Source organism: Sander lucioperca, chromosome 6, assembly GCF_008315115.2.
Source record: "Sander lucioperca isolate FBNREF2018 chromosome 6, SLUC_FBN_1.2, whole genome shotgun sequence".
In the NCBI taxonomy this organism is placed as follows: domain Eukaryota; kingdom Metazoa; phylum Chordata; class Actinopteri; order Perciformes; family Percidae; genus Sander; species Sander lucioperca.
The window spans coordinates 20,342,234-20,357,424 of record NC_050178.1 but is presented as its reverse complement, the minus strand read 5'-3'; the positions used below and the strand labels follow the sequence as shown (position 1 = coordinate 20,357,424).

At 41.0% G+C, this 15,191-nt stretch overlaps 1 protein-coding gene and 1 long non-coding RNA gene across 4 annotated transcripts in view; both read right to left on the bottom strand.

The window, feature by feature from the left end:
* LOC116034505 (glutamate receptor-interacting protein 2-like) overlaps positions 1–15,191 on the bottom strand; it is a 379,804-nt gene that overhangs the window by 193,497 nt on the left and 171,116 nt on the right. The gene's annotated exons all lie outside the window — the stretch shown is intronic.
* LOC116034507 lies at positions 762–11,764 on the bottom strand. Its single transcript, XR_004101122.2, has 3 exons — positions 11,754–11,764; positions 10,783–10,786; positions 762–1,117 (listed from the first exon to the last, which is right to left on the bottom strand). It is a non-coding gene; the product is annotated as an uncharacterized LOC116034507 (long non-coding RNA).

The following is a 15,191-nucleotide window of genomic DNA, read 5'->3' as shown; positions in this document are numbered from 1 at the left end:
TCTGTGTGGGATGTAATGTGAAATAGAACTGCCTCCTTCTTTCTCTTTTACACTCTATTCTTCCTCTGCCTTGGTGTTAATTTCTTTCCTCTCTTTTTCCTTCTCCAAGGTATCTTGTCTATTGATCCTAATGTTCTCTTTGAGGCCACTTCCACACATACCAAAACGATCTTTTTTTCCCTCGTCTTACCTGGAACCGTGTCAAAAAAAAAGTGCGTCCAAACGGATCCATTTGTAAAAGACTCAACATGCTACTTCATATTCCAGGCCTATAGGTGGCGCTGTTTCTGCTACAGAAATTCACCAAAAACGGAGAAGAAGAGCATAGTCTTCAGTCACTTGCACTTCGGTTCATAACATGACTAGACTTTAATAACTTTCACCACTGCTCATTTTAAAGGCTGCCGCAAGAAAATGTGTCTATGTTTACATTGTATAATGTGCTGTTGGATTGCTTTTTATTTTGCAATTCTGTCTGCCATCGGACATGACTGCAGCTCTGCTAGTTAACATCGGCAGTCAAACAAACATCAATGATCCAATGTCTTTTTGATAATCTACACGTTTTTCTTGCGGTAGCCTTTCTACAATAAGCCGTGCTAAAAGTTACTATAATCCGTTCAAGGAGTTGATAAGCAGACAGATTAGCTAGCTAGTTGATAAGTTGTCTTCTTCCACTTTATAAACAGCTAACCATAGCATCTATCATTAACGTTAGCTAGCTACGTCTCTGCTGGAGCGGTCGACTACTTTAGCGATGTTTAACGTTAGCTACATAACGTTGGCAATATATCTTATGTAGAATCCAGGACCAGCAGAGCAGAGGGAAGTGTCAGGGATCAGAGACAAAGTATTTAGATGAAGTGAGCTGGTTTAACCATGTAGATGGGATATGGTTAGCTTCACCGCAGTCGTGTCAGTGGCCGTGCACTAGCTAGTGCGGGGTAAGAGGTCGAGGGGTGTGGCGATGACATCATCGATACGCACGTATGCGGCTTCGCCGTCCAAACGAAGCCAAAAGGGAGCCTATTTGTTTGGACGATCGGCCCAAACGATGCAAAACATGTGCGTTTGCATCAAAAAGCGTCTCCGTGTGGATGGCCCCTTATTGTTGTGTCTTTTCCCACTCTGTCATACTCTTATAATCTTTCTTCCTCTCTTTTTCAGGAATTTCTTCCGGCTTATTTTTCTCTTCATCTTTTATGTTTGCCTTGAATATGGTCATATACTCCTTTTATGTCTCCATTGAGTCTTAGTGTCCTCTCTCTTTAGCCATTACTATTTAAAGAAAAAAACATCTAACTGATTGTCTTTCTTTCCTCAAGTAATCTGTCGCTCTTAAGTCACACTAGGGATTTAATAATCATTTAATAAATAATAAAATAAAAAGATTGGCTGTTCAGTTGGTTATACTTTAGTATCCCGTCAAATATGGGATGGATTGCTATTAATTTAAGATATTCATGGTATCCAGAGAATAAAGCCCTAATGACGTTGGTGATCCCATGACATTCTATCCATAGTCCCTATAAGTTTTAAATTCTTGGTTTTGAGTGAAATATCTTGACTATTGACTATTATTATAACTATGGAAAATTCCGGAAATTTGATCTATTGCCACAACGCATTCTCATGAATGGGTTCATATGATATCGTACGACAAACTTTTGCACAACAGTTTGTATGATATCCTACGAAATTATTTGATTGCTGTGGACGAAGTACACACGGCGGTATACTGGTAAGAGCAAATGAGGTTTAACCATGTATCCAGCTCATTTCAATTGCTCACATTACTGTAGTGTGTGAACAGTTAACTTCATGTAATATTGTATATGGTGTTTTATTTTCCGGGTCGCAAATGTTCCACCATAACAAGTTCCTTCCAGAGACCATTTAGCAGAGCCACTGTCGCTTAGCGCCGCGCAAGAAATTATGATTGGTTTAAAGAAATGCTAACAACCCAGAGCGTTTCTTTTCTCCTATCCCAGAATGTATGTGTGGTGTAGCCAGACCTTACTCCACAGTACTGTGGAGATTAGAGACTAGTGTGAACGTGGCCTTAGACTCTGCCTTTAAAACTGCCTTTCTTCCTTAAAAAAATAAATAAACCGGTTCTATTTTCTTCACTGATAATTGCCTTTGTGTATTTTACTGCTTTACACTTAAACAATATGACTTGTCTATGCCTCTCTCTCTCTAATTTATTCCTCTCTCTCTCTCTCTCTCTCTCTCTCTCTCTCTATTTGTCGCTTTCTCTGTTGTCGTCTCTCGCCCCCAACATTAATCTCCACTCTTGCTCTTTTTCTCTCAATTTAACCTCCCTCACTCCAAATCATCTTCTGCATGGCTCCACATTCCTACAATCCACCTCTCTCGATCGCTCTCTCTCTCTCTCCAACTATCTTCCCTGCTCTCGGTAAATCTCTCTCTCTCTCTTTCTCAGTGTCATGGTAACAGTGTTGAGGGGGTGGAAAGGGTTGGGGGGGGGGGGATTGAAGAATAAGCTATAGAAAAATGAGAGATCAAAGGAGCAAACGGCTGGGCTCAGCAGGGGAAGGGAAGAATGGAGAGATGGGGAGGAGAAGGACGAGGGCAAGTAGGTGGAGGTGTGTTGAATAGGGAGCAGAGAGAGGATGGGAGAGGTGGAGCAGAAGGAAGGAAAAGGAGAGTTGAGGAAAGGAGGGAGGGAGAGAGAGCGCGAGGAAGTGAAGAAAAAATCCAAGCGGAGAAGAGGCAGGAAGTTGAGAAGAGAAAGAAAAAAACTGTGGGCAGCAGATGAGAGAAGACGTGAACAAGAGGAGAGTGAAAAATGGAATAGGGAGAGGGGAAAAGTGAAGCGAAGAATAAAGCTGTTTAGTTGCGCTGTGATGAGAGGGGTGACAGAGATGAGCTCACAGAAGAGAGGATGAAAAGAGGACAGATGAGAGGTGGCTCACAGAGAGGTGGAAAAGGAGACATGACAGGTATGAATGGAGAGGATAACCTATTCTCACTCCCAACTCGTAAAATACGACGCTTAGTCAGTGTGTCTCTCAGCGTCAGATACCGACGCAAAAATAACCCTTTAGCATCTGTATGGAACGCACCGGGCAGAGCAGCAGCTCGACCGTGGCGCTGTAAGATGATGTAGTATGAAGAACGACAATAGCAGCGAGTAGTACGAAAGACTGGAAATCTGTTTAAGGAGGTTGGTTGGGATGGTGGATGGGTCAAACAACACAGGACTTTCACGTCACGTTCATGTCCCCACTCGTCACTAAAACATACATTCTGTAACCCCACCCAAGATCTTTTCATAAACCTAACTGTCCCGTTGTTGTGCAGTTAAACGTACGTCCCGACCCAAAATGTCAAACAGTGACGCCAAGAGTCCCGACCAAGCACTTCTAAATATGACCCTAAAGGAGACTTTTTGCGTCAGTAACAAACGTCAAAGGCACCTGACCAAGCGTCGCTTTTTGACGCGCTGGGAGTGAGAATGTGTTGGGGAGGGAGAACGATGGAAGCGATTGTGGGAGATTCCATAGTGAATGAAACACTGTTACCTCCACTAAGAAGGTTATGTTTGTCTGTTTGGTATGTTTGTCTGTCAGCAGGATTACGGAAGAAATACTGGCCTTATTTCCATGAAACTTGGTAGAAGGGTGAAGCATGGGCCAAGAAAGAACCCATTACATTTTGGAACGGATCCGAATCACGGGGCGGATACACCGATTATATTCCACTTTTGTTTACATTTGAGAGATATGGCTTGGCCTTGGCAGAGGTCTGCACTCGCCATTCTCTCTCTTCTAGTTTTCATTATGTTTTGCGAATAATAATATGCTTTCACAGTTTTGGCAGACTCGTGAGTAAGAGGCTGAAGGAGTCAGCTCAGTGTTACGATGATGCTGTGTCTACATAGCAATAGTCTATTTTAGATACAGTATATCTGTTTTCTAGCTCGGTTATATATTTAGAAAATAGCTGTAAGAAAGAAAAACAATCATTATACCAGTGTCGCTCCATGCTTAGCCTCTGTATTCAATCTGTTTAAAGCCTTCTAATTATTACGTGTAGGCTTATACTTTAGTTGACTTTAGGATTATTTTGGTTCGATATTACTAAATTGTTTTCCCAGTTACGTTATGGTGGCAAATGTAATGCTGCCCTTATGTCCAGAGGCAACAGTTTTTTGTTGTTTTTTTTATGAATGAAGCACTACATTTACCAACCTCGGAACCTAAGGGCTCGCAGGGCGGTGGGGATGATTAGCAGCCGAAAAAAAGTTCAGGATTTTGAGTCCTAAGACCAGAGATTGCATCTTGAATCCCATGTGTTGTTAGGGTTATAGGCAACAAAAGCATGTTGGTTAAGGTTAGGGAAAGATTATGGTCTTGGTTTAATGGTAAACACATTGTGTCTCATGAGTCACGGTTGATTTTCTGTATTAAACCAAGACCATGATCATTCCCTAACCTCAAAGAGCAGCTATTAAACAACTTTTCTGGTGTTACTTTTTGATTCAGGAATCCTATAGAGCAACCTGACATGATTCACCGCACAATAAACTATGTAGATCGTCTGGAAACTCTTACCGTCACACCGTTGTCATCTTTCGGAAGACTTCCAAAGGGGACGGCTCGGAGCGTACAGCAGCATGACCGTAGCTGCATTTCATGTTGCTTAAATTGCCTCCTCGACTCCTCCACTTGCATCCCTTCCTTGCGTCTTAGTCCCTCCCACCGAGAAGGCACGGGAGAGACGAGAGGAAATCACCAGTGGAGAGAGGCAACGAGGAAATGTGTTTTAGAGGAATGAGACGTCCTTTCCTCTGAAGCGTCACATGAATTTGTCAACTGTATGGGCGGAGTTAGCAACTCCTTCAGCTGCACGGCTTCCTGGAACGCTGCTCTTGTGTATCCTCGGCCATAGCTCCTCGATGATCCCTCCTTGATGCTCGGTCCTCTGTCCTCGGGGCAGAAATAAGAGCTTTGAGACAGCCTTCACCGAGGAGGGACAGAACATCTTCCTGTTCAGTCGAGGACGAAGGAGTCAAGGAGCTATCAAATAAGGGCCATGGATGTACCCCTTGTAGGGAATTCCGTTTCACTGATGTAGACAAATACAGGAAATGACCCCACTGAGACCCAATGAGATCTGACCGTTCAGAGCTGGGCAGAGCGAACCCAAGCACCCTGCAGTGCTCACGTCTAAAGGCATTTACCTGATTAGTTGACACTTTGGCATCGTTTACCATGACTATAAAACATTATACCAACATTTATAGGTCAGACAAGATGAAAAATCCAAATATGTGCTCTTTAACCAAGTGCTGTGAGTGCCTAACGTTATAATTAATAATGCTTTAGCTGCAAGGAGTTGATCTTTTTTCAGATTTTTGGTGAAAAACAATTGAAATACTTTGTCAGGGAATATTTTAGTAATATGTTCAGTATCAACCTTTTTGTGACTTGCCAGATATATTCATTAACAATATTTCCTCATTATGTTAATATAAAAAGTAATCAGGCTGACATTACCACAATATTTTTCCTAAACTTAACTAGTTGTTTTGGTGCCTAAAATTAACTGTTGTCGCCGCATGACGCTTACCTTTTGTCGCTTACTTTTTGTTGCCTAAAATTATCCGTAAGGTGCGCAGCTCGCGGTGCCCTGCACCTGGCCCAAAGTCACCTTTTATCGGGTTAACTGAACTACCAACTGCCACCGATTCGGTGAAATCTCACGGAGCTCTGTAGCCCGCGTCATGTGACCAGCCGTAAGATATCATACGTATCGGTGTGCATACATTTTCGTACAATATCATAGAAAAACGATCATGAGAATGCTTTGTGCAATTGTAGATTTGGGAGTTAATTCTCAGTGGGTTTGGTTCCAAACATATATAAAAATATACATATCAGAATCCACTCCGTCATTTTACAATAAAAAACAATATCATGTACAGTGTGCTAAAATAACAAAGCACAGGCCCATTTGTAGTCAAATCATGCAGACAGATATTGAGCTCCACTAACTGGGAAGGGTACCATGCAGGCCTAATTATGATTCTGATGCTCCATGTGTACACATGAAACAATACACGTCACAGAGCATCTCTAACACGGGTGACACAGAATCCCTTGAGGCCTATTAAGGAAACTGCTTAACCACAAACTGCAAAATACAAATTAATGGTCTATTATACAAACAGCAGCACAGTCAGTGCAAATCCAGTAGCATGCAAAAAAACATTCGATCATAGCTGTCACTCAAGACCCACCCGCCAGAAAATGATATTATCTTGTTACAAATGAAATAATTCTTCAGCACAATTGCTGGAGGACATTAAACTGGTAATTGAGACAATAATGACCTGTGAAAATAAAGTATTAACAAGATGTCGACCCTTTTTGTTAATGGGTTCTTCTCAGAGAGACATATTTCGAACCAATTCAATTTCAAGTCAATTTTATTTTTAGTGTCAAATCATAACAGACGTTATCTCAGGACACTTTATAGATAGAGTAGGTGTAGACCACTCTCCCCCCGGAGAGTAAGCATTTGGTGCAACAGCGGCGAGGAAAAACCTCCTTTAAACAGGCAGAAACCTCACAGACAGAACCTGGCTCTAGGTGGGCGGCCATCTGACGCGACCATTCAGAGCCATCTAGCAGCCATCAGCGGCACTGCACCTTCTGACTCTTGGTCAGTGTCTCTCAGCGTCAGATACCGACGCAAAACTCACCCTTAAGCGTCTGTATGGAACGCACCGGGCAGAGCAGCAGCTCGACCGCGGTGCTGTAAGATGACGTAGTATGAAGAGAGACAATGGTAGCGAGTATTATGAATGACCGTAAATCGGCGTGAGGAGGTTGGTTGGGGTGGTGGATGGGTCAAACAACACAGGACTTTCACCCAGGAGACCAGGGTTCATGTGCCGTTCTTGTCCCGCGTGTCACTAAAACGTACATTTTGTAAACCCACCCACGATCTTTTCCTAAACCTAACGGTCCCGTTCTTGTGCCACATGTCAGTTAAACGTACGAAGAGTCCCGACCAAGCGCGTCTAAATATGATGCTAATGGAGACTTTTTGCATCAATAACCAACGGCAAAGGCCCCTGACCAAGCGTCGCTTTTTGACGCGATGGGAGTGAGAATGTGTTGGGCAGTTGATTGAATGAACCATCTGTCTGTCATGTCCCCCATTGTTGTTTTGAACAAACAGTCGAGGCCGTTTCACACACACGTCAACCACGCCCAAAGCTGCCAGTAGCCCCTCTCAGGACGCTGATTGGTTCGGACACAAACACATTACTTAAAGCCTGACAAGATGGATTTTCATGTGATATGTGATCCCGCGATTATCGCGTGATATTGCGAGAATCCAGCCGCCGTGCGAGGTAAATAGAGAGCAGAACAGAAAAAACCTGACCTGATCCAGACCCTGAGGGAGATACAGGCTTTTCCTTTGCATTTCAATCCATCGCTAGTAGGAATTGATCCATATTTATGATTCTCCTCGCCTTTGCCTCCACACACAAATGCATATGCACCAACACATGCACATATACAATAATCAAAAGGGGAAAAAACAAAATCCATGTATTAGCTTCAAACATAAACAAGACTCACAAAAGCACTATGTTGTAAACACCCTGTTATTTGGGGTTCTCTTTCATTCTTATCCATCAGACAAACACACACACACACACACACACACACACACAGATTGTACGTCACACATCCTCCAAAAAAAATTGCAGGCGAATAATACACCAACCCACGCACAGGTATACATGAGCAGAGTAGAGTGCACTGGCAAAACATCAATACAAACATCTGCCTACACAACAACAACACACGCAGCACACACTAAATGTTATATTGCCTGAGAGAGAGATGAAAAAGGGAAATAATTAAAGTCATAAAAAGGTCTTTAACATGTACATACAGTTTTTTATTTTATAATTATGGCTTGGTTCTGTTAATGCAATGTTAAAGGTAAAGGTACTTTATTGTGACATACACATACATGTAGTGAAATTCATTCTCTGCATTTAACCCATCCCTCAAGGAAGCAGTGGGCAGCCATTTACAGCCATTACCAACTCCAGATCTGAGCCAGTGCCTTGATCAAGGGCAATGACTGCAGAACCTAGTACATGTTTTTTGATGGTGGGGGAAACCAGAGCACCCGGAAAACATGGGAAGAACATACAAATTCCACACAGAAAGGCCCGAAATGACCTGGATTCTAACCCAGAACCTTCTTGCTGTGAGGCCACAGTGCTAACCATTGGGCCACCATGCTGCCAGTTAGAGCAAGATCATGCTCACTCAAACCTAAAAGAAGCCAATGATGAATGTTCTATGTAGAGGAATGTAAACTGTGGCCTCCAGAGTCAAAGTAAGTCCCCCAACCAATCCTTGCTCTTGGGGGGAATTGTTGGGTTTTTGTAAATTATAGAGTGTGTTCTAGACCTACTCTATCTGTAAAGTTTCCTGAGATAACTCCTGTTGTGATTTGACACTATATATGAGCGGTTTAGTGATTCTATAACAACATCATGCCTCTCCCTCTTTCAATTCCAGCATTTGACCAAATGACCAATGCTGTAGTTTCTCTGGTGAGGACAGTCTCCATATTTTCATTTATTTGCAGTATTTCAAAGCTTTGGTTAATATTTGCTGGGAATTAAACAGGGATTACTTCAAACATACAGAGGAGCAGGAAGCTGATGAAAGACATTTAAGTAAGAAGCACATACAAAGGCTTTGCAGAATGCAACTGCATCATTTTCTGGTTCGTATTAGAGTCTCTTAAGTGTGTGTTCAGCACAGTTATTAATCACAGCACTGCTGCGTAGCTTGTACACTTTATCACCCTTCAACACACAACCAGAGTGCAGATGTGCAGAGCAGCAAGCCACTGTAGCACCACGCTTGTTCAATTAATTGGTCCATACAAGCCCAGTGCACAGAGAACAGAAATAAGGGATGTGTTGCACCAAGATAATGTGACCTGCTGCAGTCCAAAGCTATGTCTATTTAAAGAGCAACACACAACAGTGTTCAAATACAGAGGAGTAAAACCAATGGTTGAATATAACTAAGTACTGTACTTAAGTACAAATTTGAGGTACCTTTCACTACATTAATCTGACAGCTTTAGTTACTTTACAAATTAAGATTTTTGCACACAAAATATGATGCTTTATTATAAACTATATAAACTACCCAACAATATAATGGCCTACAAGTCCAGCTGAAATGATTAGCTGATTAAACACTTAAACACAGTTGATTGACAGAACAGTTTGGATCGTTTCCAGTTTCTAACTTTTACTCTTAATACTTTAAGTTCATTTTCCTGCTGACACGCACATGTGTTTACTTAAGTAACATTTTCAATGCAGGACTTTTACTTGTAACAGAGTATTTTTACAGTGTGGTATAAGTAATTTTACTTAAGTAAAGGATCTGACTACTTCTTCCACCACTGAGTGAAACCAATGTTGGTGATTTTAAATGATTGTATTCATTGACAGAGTGTGAGTTTGTGAAGCATTAAACTCTAGTCTATGTCCCTATGTCTTTCCCTGGATGTATAGCGTAAATCAATCACACTTTAATGCAGGAACTGTTTGAATCGATGCACACAATGCAGATGAGCAGAGCAGGAACTAGCAGACCAAAGCTTGTTAAATAAATCATCACAACAGCATAGTCCACAGAGTACAGCAAGAAGCCAATATGACTGCTCAGTACAGCACACAGCCTACTTCAATACAGTGTGAAAATATAGATGTCTGCAGGGTTAGCAATTAGGCCTACCACCACCCCGGGTCAATGCAATCTTTACATTCTAATAGATAAAGCTTACTTTTGGTAAAATGTTCCAGGCACTTTGGCTGCTACCCATCTACAGTACGGTTCAAGGGTGCGTCATACTTGGCTAAGACAGTCTGTGTATTGTAAATTGTAGAAACCTTAAGCAACTGTGGTTAGAAAAGGTTCCTTTCCTTCTGGTACTAACTGGGGTTGGGTGTGCACTAGGATTGGGCATCGAGCACCAATTCCTACTTGGAATCGTTTAAAAAATTACAATTCCATTAGAATCGTTTCTTTATTTGGAATCGTGGTTTCAAATCCGATCATCGCGTCCCAATTTAATATGCGCAAGTTTTGGTTTCCGCAACAAGCGCCTGGCCGCTTGTTGTGTTGCAGCCTTGGAGAACAGTAAGCACCGCTCTAGTGTGGCTTTATTTTACATTGAAAAAGCCCTGTAAAACTGCAAACCACCATTGAATAAAAATAAAACGTTCCTCTTATTTGTGAAAATAGGCATGTGACCCATTTCAACTCCACCCCTCAAAGAATCGGAATCGAGAATCAATAAGAACCGGAATCGAAAGGAAGAATCGGAATTGGAATCAGAATTGTTAAAATCCAAACAATGCACAACCCTAGTGTGCACAGTGCCCTCCTCCTCCTCTTCTTATTTACTACATAAAAGAAGAACACAGCACTGTTACCAACAAGTCCTCCAAACCATACGACAATACCGGTCGTTTCTTCCTACCCTCTAATACGACCCATATAAACTAGCACTCCATAGCGGTGGCAGGGAACGTATCCTCATATCTAAACCAGGGAACGTAACGTTAGTGTTAAACACGTTAACGGTCACAATTTAGTTAGGTTTAAGCACAACAACTACTTGGTTATGTTTGGGCACCAATGTTAATTAGTTACGTTGTAAAAAAGATGGTGCTTTGGGTTGGAGTCAGACGCTACTTCACATCCGGGAAAGCACGGAACGCAGAACGTGACGTAGTTCCGTTTGTTCCGTAAAGTAGAAAAAAAAAATCCCCGTTTACGTGATTTATGGCAACTGCAGTGCAGAAAAAGGACAGCAATAAGCTTTTAACTCCATACTGAACTAGATAGAAATACATGTTAAACAAGTGAGAAACCTGAGGATAAACCCTTTCAATGAACAGAGATGTTTTTTATGGACAAATATGGAAAAAGCTATAGGAACACAATAAATGCTGTAATTGTAAATTGTACATGTTGCATGTTTTGGTTGCTAAGTCAATTAGTACTGTCATCCTCATACCATTACAAATCCAACACACACACACACACACACACACACACACATACACACACAGCATTATGTGTGGTCTGTATAGGGCATTAGCGAACAAGTGATGTGGCTGGATTAACTCTGCTCTACTCTCATTAGCTTAATCTTCTGTGTGAAACATTTTCAAGGCCCAGTACTAACGGGTCCAAGGACCTGGGGGTTGGGAATCGCTGCCTTAAACCCATTACATCCACTGCTACTGTGTTTACTTTCTTTCCATTGCCTCCTGCTCTTTTCATAAAATATCTGATTTGGGGTCCACTTATCTTCCTCTTTCTCCCGTCCCTGCTCTTCCTCTTCAGTTTTGGCAGAAATGGAAATTAGTGCTAATCTCAGAGCATGAGGCTTAGTGTTTGCAGACACACACATATGAGTGTATGCACTCAAAGATCTCCTCCCACATAGTGTGTGTGTGTGTGTGTGTGTGTGTGTGTTTCTTTTTCTTCTTTGTTGCTGTGCTCTAAGTGTGCATCTGCATACATGCATGAGGATGCAGTTGTTTGTGCTTGCATGCGCTTGTGTGTGTGTGTGTGTGTGTGTGTGTGTGTGTGTGTGTGTGTGTGTGTGTGTGTGTGTGTGTGTGTGTGTGTGTATGTTGGTCTTTTGCATACGTGTGCATCTGTTATCTACGGGAGTGCAAATGTGTTTGTTGCATTTGTTATGTCCGTTTTTTGGGTACTCATCTGTGCATATGTGCATGCAAGTGTGTTCTAGATTTGTGGATGTATGTAGATTTGTGTGTGTGTGTGTGTGTGTGTGTGTGTGTGTGTGTGTGTGTCTTGAATCTAGGCCACATCTTATGATCTCGACACTAAAACAGCATCACATTAGTGTTGGGTTTTTGGAATCCAAAAACAGTTCAACAGCCAATAGGCAGCAGTGATGACGGATTTAGCCCCACCTTGTCACGTGACATCACCATGTCAGTCAAACACCACGGCTGCACTGAAAGCAGCATATGGAGACTAAGGTTCACTGATTCATGTGAAGTAGGACAGAACTGAATGTGAAAACATCCAATCAGACAAGTTGCTGAAGCAGGTTTTGTTGGCTCTACCAGTTTTGTTACATGAAAATGTGTTTTTATGTTGTATAATCATCTATTTTTAAACTAATAGAAACTAGGTTTTTTGTTGTTTTTATGAATTTATTTCATGTATTAATCTATTTTTTTTATTTGTCTTATGAACACAAATAATTTAATATATTTCTTGTCTTGTGTACCATTAATTATGGTTATTGCATTATCATCTTTATTTGGTCTTTTGGAGCCTCTTCTTTATTTTGTTTTGGCATTCAACCATAAACTGCTCTCATTAGGTTAATCTTCTGTGTGAAACACACAAAAACACACACACACACACACACACACACACACACACACACACATAATAAAGTAAAAAAGCATTTGAAAGCATGTCCACTACACAAATACATCAACAAATTGTTGAATTGCTGCCTTAAACCCATTTCACCTGTCATCCTCTACTACTGTGTTTGCTCTTTTTTTCTTTTTCTTCGCCAATCAAATATCTGATTTTGGGTTCACTTATCTACCAATTTCTTCCATCCCTGCTCTTTTTCATCAGTTTTGGCAGAAATGGAAATGCGAATGATGTGAATTACCCTAAAGCACATATCAATCTCTCATCTGCCAGCTTCTGACTTTGAACAAAAACGTCCCACCGACTGGAATAATTCATCACTGAATTGTAAGATCTGCTGTCTTGTCCTTCGAGCCATCTCAAATTCTGTGCTATCAATCACGTTATGAGAGTGGGTGTAAAATTGTTCACTCCTAAACCCAAACCATCAGTTAATGGAGGCCGTAGGTTTGCTGATGTTTGTGTGTATTTCAATATCTTCTGTGAAAAGCTTTGCTAGAACTTAGGGCTGGGCGATAGGGAGAAAATCACATATCACGATATTCTTGACCAAATACCTCGATATCGATATTGCGGCGATATTCTAGGGTTGACAATTGGTGCTTTAACAAAATATCTTCACACTTACACTTTAGATAAATAATCATCGGTAATGTGGACATAATGTCTAAGTGGGGAAAAGGCAAATAATAGAACAGCTAGAACAGTGTGGTAAGTTCAGAAAAGTACTTTACTGTAATGCAGCCCTTAAAACCAGTAAAAGACACCACTTATGTCATATCTAGGGATGGGAATCTCTTGGCACCTCACGATTCGATTCGATTCCGATTCAGAGGCCAACGATTCGATTCTAAACCGATTATCGATGCATCTCAATGCAACAGTTTTTTAATGTACATTTCCATGCGTGATTTAAAAAAATATACATATAAATCTGAGTTTGCTACTCAGAGTTTGCTAATCACTTCCTAGACAAAGCAGCTAGACAAAGCTTAGATTTTGACATATACAATATTTGTCACACACAAGTTTTAATGAACTGTTTTGTCTACTGAGGTTTTTGTTTGGTAGTCGTTCCATGCTTAAGCCTTAAACGTGCTGTCCCAGTAATCTTCCACGTCAGAGGCTCAGTCATGTTTAAAGGTGGATAATTGGCTTCTTAGAACATGAAACATGAGGTGGTCAGATGTAATGTGATAAAGTAGATGAACAGCCTATATGTGTTTATATATATGTCTTATTAGATCATGTGTATATATACAAAAAAATGTTTTTCCTTTTGGCCATTTTTGTGTGTTTTTTTCTGCCTAAACTCTAAGTTGTTGTCCATTATCCCATCCTCTTTCAGTCACTCTGTTTTCTGATTCGTACATGTCTGGTGACAGTAACTTTTAAATAAAAATCAACACATAAAAAAAAAATAAAAAAAATCTTAAATAAAATAAATAATCGATTATTAACTTATCAGAATCGATAATCGAATTGTTCTAGGGAGAATCGCGATGCATCTAAGAATTGATTATTTTTCCCACCCCTAGTCATATCACGATATTACGATATCCAAAATCTAAGACGATATCTAGTCTCATATCACAATATCGATATAAAATCGATATATTGCCCAGCGCTTCTACAACTTCTTTCTCTTCAACATCGCCTCTCCTCTTGCTGTTTGCACACTCTGCATAATTTCAGATATCAGGGCTTATTTTTCCCCAACAGAAGTAAACCACTCTCTCTTGTACAGTATGAAAAAAAACTTCTGCAGAATGGCCTAATTCATTTGAAGTAAACAACTCGACGCTAGGACTTAAGTTGGTGATAGTTTAATCCTGCCAAGTAGGTTCATATTGGTGCAGCACCATCCACTCCCTACTGACACATTCCTGTCTACTTATTTAAGAATTCTTTCCAAGCCAAAGCAGGACGGTTTGTATATCAAAAAGTACAAATATGAATGATACAGACCAAGCATGGACTGGAACTCTAAATACCACAATAGTCTCCCTTACAAGCGTGCTGCAGTGCCAGATAAAACTGATGTGCATTTATTGTACGTGGCAAATTAAATGATTCTCCTTTCAAATATAACTCCCCCTGTGGTTCCGCAGGGAGTCACTGCACAGTATGTTCAGGGTTAAAAAGGTCTTCAGTTAACCATTAGGAGGATAATTTACAGCCATGTTTTATTCAAATGGAAGGGGAGGTAATGGCTGCTAATAGAGAAGGGATAATGGACAGGAAAGGAAAAGAGCAAAAATGAAGTGGGAAGTGTTTGTGTGTGTGTGTGTGTGTGTGTGTGTGTGTGGATATGGAGGAGAGGGAATCTCAGAGTTGCAAATTGGCACTTTTCATTTCTAGATTGGAGAGGGAAAGAGAGATAGAGAGGGAACGTATGTGATTTTTCTGTCTCTTGCACCCTCCAGTGGTACGTCCGACAAATCTTCCAAACTTCACGGCAAAATATGTTCTTTCTTATTGCCCTTCAAAGGGACGTTTTCTGATCTCACTCCTCTATTGTCAGAGTGGCAGCATTTGTCACTGTGTTCCCAAAACTGTTACATATGCCTGTCACAAGAAAGGAAGCTAGCTTAAGTTCAGACAGGAAGACTATCATGTACTCACTCACTCTCATTCACCTCACTCTCCCTCTCCTCCTGCTCC